General features: G+C 48.2%; 12 non-coding genes and 3 pseudogenes across 12 annotated transcripts; all 15 read right to left on the minus strand.

Annotated features, from left to right (window-relative positions):
• Positions 1 to 257: 257 nt before the first annotated feature.
• Positions 258 to 376, minus strand: LOC125884521 (5S ribosomal RNA). Its single transcript, XR_007448725.1, has one exon. It is a non-coding gene; the product is annotated as a 5S ribosomal RNA (ribosomal RNA).
• Positions 377 to 657: 281 nt separating this feature from the next.
• LOC125884532 (5S ribosomal RNA) lies at positions 658 to 776 on the minus strand. Its single transcript, XR_007448735.1, has one exon. It is a non-coding gene; the product is annotated as a 5S ribosomal RNA (ribosomal RNA).
• Positions 777 to 1052: 276 nt separating this feature from the next.
• LOC125884511 (5S ribosomal RNA) lies at positions 1053 to 1171 on the minus strand. Its single transcript, XR_007448719.1, has one exon. It is a non-coding gene; the product is annotated as a 5S ribosomal RNA (ribosomal RNA).
• Positions 1172 to 1453: 282 nt separating this feature from the next.
• Positions 1454 to 1572, minus strand: LOC125884543 (5S ribosomal RNA). The gene has a single exon (XR_007448746.1). It is a non-coding gene; the product is annotated as a 5S ribosomal RNA (ribosomal RNA).
• A 286-nt stretch (positions 1573 to 1858) lies between these two features.
• LOC125884512 (5S ribosomal RNA) lies at positions 1859 to 1976 on the minus strand. Its single transcript, XR_007448720.1, has one exon. It is a non-coding gene; the product is annotated as a 5S ribosomal RNA (ribosomal RNA).
• A 280-nt stretch (positions 1977 to 2256) lies between these two features.
• On the minus strand, positions 2257 to 2374 carry LOC125884513 (5S ribosomal RNA). The gene has a single exon (XR_007448721.1). It is a non-coding gene; the product is annotated as a 5S ribosomal RNA (ribosomal RNA).
• A 278-nt stretch (positions 2375 to 2652) lies between these two features.
• Positions 2653 to 2771, minus strand: LOC125884515 (5S ribosomal RNA). The gene has a single exon (XR_007448723.1). It is a non-coding gene; the product is annotated as a 5S ribosomal RNA (ribosomal RNA).
• Positions 2772 to 3049: 278 nt separating this feature from the next.
• LOC125884508 (5S ribosomal RNA) lies at positions 3050 to 3168 on the minus strand. Its single transcript, XR_007448716.1, has one exon. It is a non-coding gene; the product is annotated as a 5S ribosomal RNA (ribosomal RNA).
• A 279-nt stretch (positions 3169 to 3447) lies between these two features.
• On the minus strand, positions 3448 to 3566 carry LOC125884509 (5S ribosomal RNA). The gene has a single exon (XR_007448717.1). It is a non-coding gene; the product is annotated as a 5S ribosomal RNA (ribosomal RNA).
• Positions 3567 to 3844: 278 nt separating this feature from the next.
• LOC125884514 (5S ribosomal RNA) lies at positions 3845 to 3962 on the minus strand. The gene has a single exon (XR_007448722.1). It is a non-coding gene; the product is annotated as a 5S ribosomal RNA (ribosomal RNA).
• A 284-nt stretch (positions 3963 to 4246) lies between these two features.
• LOC125884510 (5S ribosomal RNA) lies at positions 4247 to 4365 on the minus strand. The gene has a single exon (XR_007448718.1). It is a non-coding gene; the product is annotated as a 5S ribosomal RNA (ribosomal RNA).
• A 281-nt stretch (positions 4366 to 4646) lies between these two features.
• Positions 4647 to 4765, minus strand: LOC125884507 (5S ribosomal RNA). The gene has a single exon (XR_007448715.1). It is a non-coding gene; the product is annotated as a 5S ribosomal RNA (ribosomal RNA).
• A 282-nt stretch (positions 4766 to 5047) lies between these two features.
• LOC125884519 (5S ribosomal RNA) lies at positions 5048 to 5161 on the minus strand (annotated as a pseudogene).
• Positions 5162 to 5443: 282 nt separating this feature from the next.
• On the minus strand, positions 5444 to 5552 carry LOC125884516 (5S ribosomal RNA; annotated as a pseudogene).
• A 283-nt stretch (positions 5553 to 5835) lies between these two features.
• Positions 5836 to 5952, minus strand: LOC125884520 (5S ribosomal RNA; annotated as a pseudogene).
• Positions 5953 to 6000: the final 48 nt, after the last annotated feature.

A 6000-nucleotide genomic window follows, 5' to 3' on the forward strand; every position in this document is an offset into this window, starting at 1 on the left:
ACGCCATTTATAGATGGTAAAACACCAGCAAGGGTGGATGGCAAATGGTCATCTGTCATTTTCCTGCACTCAACAAGCGCCATGACAAGACCACACGGCATTTAGTTTTGAGTTAATGCACATATACTCCCTGACAAATTTAAAAAAAAAAAAAAAGGAAGAAAAAGGAGAGTTTGTCCACTGGTGCTGTTTTCCAAGGAGCTGGCTCCAGCAAAGGAGGAGCAGCACCCTCTGGCGATGAAAAAGGTGAGAATAAAAGCTTACAGCACCGGGTATTCCCAGGCGGTCTCCCATCCAAGTACTGACCCGGCCCGACCCTGCTTAGCTTCCGAGATCGGACGAGATCGGGCGTATTCAGGGTGGTATGGCCGTAAGCGATGGAAGAGCATGCACGCACGCCATTTATAGATGGTAAAACACCAGCAAGGGTGGATGGCAAATGGTCATCTGTCATTTTCCTGCACTCAACAAGCGCCATGACAAGACCCACACGGCATTTAGTTTTGAGTTAATGCACATATACTCCCTGACAAATTTAAAAAAAAAAAAAAAAAAGGAAGAAAAAGGAGAGTTTGTCCACTGGTGCTGTTTTCCAAGGAGCTGGCTCCAGCAAAGGAGGAGCAGCACCCTCTGGCGATGAAAAAGGTGAGAATAAAAAGCTTACAGCACCGGGTATTCCCAGGCGGTCTCCCATCCAAGTACTGACCCGGCCCGACCCTGCTTAGCTTCCGAGATCGGACGAGATCGGGCGTATTCAGGGTGGTATGGCCGTAAGCGATGGAAGAGCATGCACGCACGCCATTTATAGATGGTAAAACACCAGCAAGGGTGGATGGCAAATGGTCATCTGTCATTTTCCTGCACTCAACAAGCGCCATGACAAGACCCACACGGCATTTAGTTTTGAGTTAATGCACATATACTCCCTGACAAATTTAAAAAAAAAAAAAGGAAGAAAAAGGAGAGTTTGTCCACTGGTGCTGTTTTCCAAGGAGCTGGCTCCAGCAAAGGAGGAGCAGCACCCTCTGGCGACGAAAAAGGTGAGAATAAAAAGCTTACAGCACCGGGTATTCCCAGGCGGTCTCCCATCCAAGTACTGACCCGGCCCGACCCTGCTTAGCTTCCGAGATCGGACGAGATCGGGCGTATTCAGGGGGGTATGGCCGTAAGCGATGGAAGAGCATGCACGCACGCCATTTATAGATGGTAAAACACCAGCAAGGGTGGATGGCAAATGGTCATCTGTCATTTTCCTGCACTCAACAAGCACCATGACAAGACCCACACGGCATTTAGTTTTGAGTTAATGCACATATACTCACTGACAAATTTAAAAAAAAAAAAAAAAAAAGGAAGAAAAAGGAGAGTTTGTCCACTGGTGCTGTTTTCCAAGGAGCTGGCTCCAGCAAAGGAGGAGCAGCACCCTCTGGCGATGAAAAAGGTGAGAATAAAAAGCTTACAGCACCGGGTATTCCCAGGCGGTCTCCCATCCAAGTACTGACCCGGCCCGACCCTGCTTAGCTTCCGAGATCGGACGAGATCGGGCGTATTCAGGGTGGTATGGCCGTAAGCGATGGAAGAGCATGCACGCACGCCATTTATAGATGGTAAAACACCAGCAAGGGTGGATGGCAAATGGTCATCTGTCATTTTCCTGCACTCAACAAGCGCCATGACAAGACCCACACGGCATTTAGTTTTGAGTTAATGCACATATACTCACTGACAAATTTAAAAAAAAAAAAAAAAAAAAAAAGGAAGAAAAAGGAGAGTTTGTCCACTGGTGCTGTTTTCCAAGGAGCTGGCTCCAGCAAAGGAGGAGCAGCACCCTCTGGCGATGAAAAAGGTGAGAATAAAAAGCTTACAGCACCGGGTATTCCCAGGCGGTCTCCCATCCAAGTACTGACCGGCCCGACCCTGCTTAGCTTCCGAGATCGGACGAGATCGGGCGTATTCAGGGTGGTATGGCCGTAAGCGATGGAAGAGCATGCACGCACGCCATTTATAGATGGTAAAACACCAGCAAGGGTGGATGGCAAATGGTCATCTGTCATTTTCCTGCACTCAACAAGCGCCATGACAAGACCCACACGGCATTTAGTTTTGAGTTAATGCACATATACTCCCTGACAAATTTAAAAAAAAAAAAAAAAAGGAAGAAAAAGGAGAGTTTGTCCACTGGTGCTGTTTTCCAAGGAGCTGGCTCCAGCAAAGGAGGAGCAGCGCCCTCTGGCGATGAAAAAGGTGAGAATAAAAAGCTTACAGCACCGGGTATTCCCAGGCGGTCTCCCATCCAAGTACTGACCGGCCCGACCCTGCTTAGCTTCCGAGATCGGACGAGATCGGGCGTATTCAGGGTGGTATGGCCGTAAGCGATGGAAGAGCATGCACGCACGCCATTTATAGATGGTAAAACACCAGCAAGGGTGGATGGCAAATGGTCATCTGTCATTTTCCTGCACTCAACAAGCGCCATGACAAGACCCACACGGCATTTAGTTTTGAGTTAATGCACATATACTCCCTGACAAATTTAAAAAAAAAAAAAAAGGAAGAAAAAGGAGAGTTTGTCCACTGGTGCTGTTTTCCAAGGAGCTGGCTCCAGCAAAGGAGGAGCAGCACCCTCTGGCGATGAAAAAGGTGAGAATAAAAAGCTTACAGCACCGGGTATTCCCAGGCGGTCTCCCATCCAAGTACTGACACGGCCCGACCCTGCTTAGCTTCCGAGATCGGACGAGATCGGGCGTATTCAGGTTGGTATGGCCGTAAGCGATGGAAGAGCATGCACGCACGCCATTTATAGATGGTAAAACACCAGCAAGGGTGGATGGCAAATGGTCATCTGTCATTTTCCTGCACTCAACAAGCGCCATGACAAGACCCACCCGGCATTTAGTTTTGAGTTAATGCACATATACTCCCTGACAAATTTAAAAAAAAAAAAAAAGGAAGAAAAAGGAGAGTTTGTCCACTGGTGCTGTTTTCCAAGGAGCTGGCTCCAGCAAAGGAGGAGCAGCACCCTCTGGCGATGAAAAAGGTGTGAATAAAAAGCTTACAGCACCGGGTATTCCCAGGCGGTCTCCCATCCAAGTACTGACCCGGCCCGACCCTGCTTAGCTTCCGAGATCGGACGAGATCGGGCGTATTCAGGGTGGTATGGCCGTAAGCGATGGAAGAGCATGCACGCACGCCATTTATAGATGGTAAAACACCAGCAAGGGTGGATGGCAAATGGTCATCTGTCATTTTCCTGCACTCAACAAGCGCCATGACAAGACCCACACGGCATTTAGTTTTGAGTTAATGCACATATACTCACTGACAAATTTAAAAAAAAAAAAAAAAGGAAGAAAAAGGAGAGTTTGTCCACTGGTGCTGTTTTCCAAGGAGCTGGCTCCAGCAAAGGAGGAGCAGCGCCCTCTGGCGATGAAAAAGGTGAGAATAAAAAGCTTACAGCACCGGGTATTCCCAGGCGGTCTCCCATCCAAGTACTGACCCGGCCCGACCCTGCTTAGCTTCCGAGATCGGACGAGATCGGGCGTATTCAGGGTGGTATGGCCGTAAGCGATGGAAGAGCATGCACGCACGCCATTTATAGATGGTAAAACACCAGCAAGGGTGGATGGCAAATGGTCATCTGTCATTTTCCTGCACTCAACAAGCGCCATGACAAGACCCACAAGGCATTTAGTTTTGAGTTAATGCACATATACTCCCTGACAAATTTAAAAAAAAAAAAAAAGGAAGAAAAAGGAGAGTTTGTCCACTGGTGCTGTTTTCCAAGGAGCTGGCTCCAGCAAAGGAGCAGATTCACCCACAGCCGATGAAATGGGACATAATAAAAAGCTTACAGCACCGGGTATTCCCAGGCGGTCTCCCATCCAAGTACTGACCGGCCCGACCCTGCTTAGCTTCCGAGATCGGACGAGATCGGGCGTATTCAGGGTGGTATGGCCGTAAGCGATGGAAGAGCATGCACGCACGCCATTTATAGATGGTAAAACACCAGCAAGGGTGGATGGCAAATGGTCATCTGTCATTTTCCTGCACTCAACAAGCGCCATGACAAGACCCACACGGCATTTTTTTTTGAGTTAATGCACATATACTCACTGACAAATTTAAAAAAAAAAAAAAAAAAAAAGGAAGAAAAAGGAGAGTTTGTCCACTGGTGCTGTTTTCCAAGGAGCTGGCTCCAGCAAAGGAGGAGCAGCACCCTCTGGCGATGAAAAAGGTGAGAATAAAAAGCTTACAGCACCGGGTATTCCCAGGCGGTCTCCCATCCAAGTACTGACCCGGCCCGACCCTGCTTAGCTTCCGAGATCGGACGAGATCGGGCGTATTCAGGGTGGTATGGCTGTAAGCGATGGAAGAGCATGCACGCACGCCATTTATAGATGGTAAAACACCAGCAAGGGTGGATGGCAAATGGTCATCTGTCATTTTCCTGCACTCAACAAGCGCCATGACAAGACCCACACGGCATTTAGTTTTGAGTTAATGCACATATACTCACTGACAAATTTAAAAAAAAAAAAAAAAAAGGAAGAAAAAGGAGAGTTTGTCCACTGGTGCTGTTTTCCAAGGAGCTGGCTCCAGCAAAGGAGGAGCAGCGCCCTCTGGCGATGAAAAAGGTGAGAATAAAAAGCTTACAGCACCGGGTATTCCCAGGCGGTCTCCCATCCAAGTACTGACCCGGCCCTACCCTGCTTAGCTTCCGAGATCGGACGAGATCGGGCGTATTCAGGGTGGTATGGCCGTAAGCGATGGAAGAGCATGCACGCACGCCATTTATAGATGGTAAAACACCAGCAAGGGTGGATGGCAAATGGTCATCTGTCATTTTCCTGCACTCAACAAGCGCCATGACAAGACCCACCCGGCATTTAGTTTTGAGTTAATGCACATATACTCCCTGACAAATTTAAAAAAAAAAAAAAAAAAAGGAAGAAAAAGGAGAGTTTGTCCACTGGTGCTGTTTTCCAAGGAGCTGGCTCCAGCAAAGGAGGAGCAGCACCCTCTGGCAATGAAAAAGGTGAGAATAAAAAGCTTACAGCACCGGGTATTCCCAGGCGGTCTCCCATCCAAGTACTGACCCGGCCCGACCCTGCTTAGCTTCCGAGATCGGACGAGATCGGGCGTATTCAGGATGGCCGTAAGCCATGGAAGAGCATGCATGCACGCCATTTATAGATGGTAAAACACCAGCAAGGGTGGATGGCAAATGGTCATCTGTCATTTTCCTGCACTCAACAAGCGCCATGACAAGACCCACACGGCATTTAGTTTTGAGTTAATGCACATATACTCCCTGACAAATTTAAAAAAAAAAAAAAAAAAAGGAAGAAAAAGGAGAGTTTGTCCACTGGTGCTGTTTTCCAAGGAGCTGGCTCCAGCAAAGGAGGAGCAGCACCCTCTGGCGATGAAAAAGGTGAGAATAAAAAGCTTACAGCACCGGGTATTCCCAGGCGGTCTCCCATCCAAGTACTGACCCGGCCCGACCCTGCTTAGCTTCCGAGATCGGGCGTATTCAGGGTGGTATGGCCGTAAGCGATGGAAGAGCATGCACGCACGCCATTTATAGATGGTAAAACACCAGCAAGGGTGGATGGCAAATGGTCATCTGTCATTTTCCTGCACTCAACAAGCGCCATGACAAGACCCACACGGCATTTAGTTTTGAGTTAATGCACATATACTCACTGACAAATTTAAAAAAAAAAAAAAAAAAAAGGAAGAAAAAGGAGAGTTTGTCCACTGGTGCTGTTTTCCAAGGAGCTGGCTCCAGCAAAGGAGGAGCAGCACCCTCTGGCGATGAAAAAGGTGAGAATAAAAAGCTTACAGCACCGGGTATTCCCAGGCGGTCTCCCATCCAAGTACTGACCCGGCCCGACCCTGCTTAGCTTCCAAGATCGGACGAGATCGGGCGTATTCAGGGTGGTATGGCGTGGCGATGGAAAGAGCATGCATACGCCATTTATAGATGGTAAAACGCAGCAA

Source organism: Epinephelus fuscoguttatus, linkage group LG23, assembly GCF_011397635.1.
Source record: "Epinephelus fuscoguttatus linkage group LG23, E.fuscoguttatus.final_Chr_v1".
NCBI lineage: Eukaryota > Metazoa > Chordata > Actinopteri > Perciformes > Serranidae > Epinephelus > Epinephelus fuscoguttatus.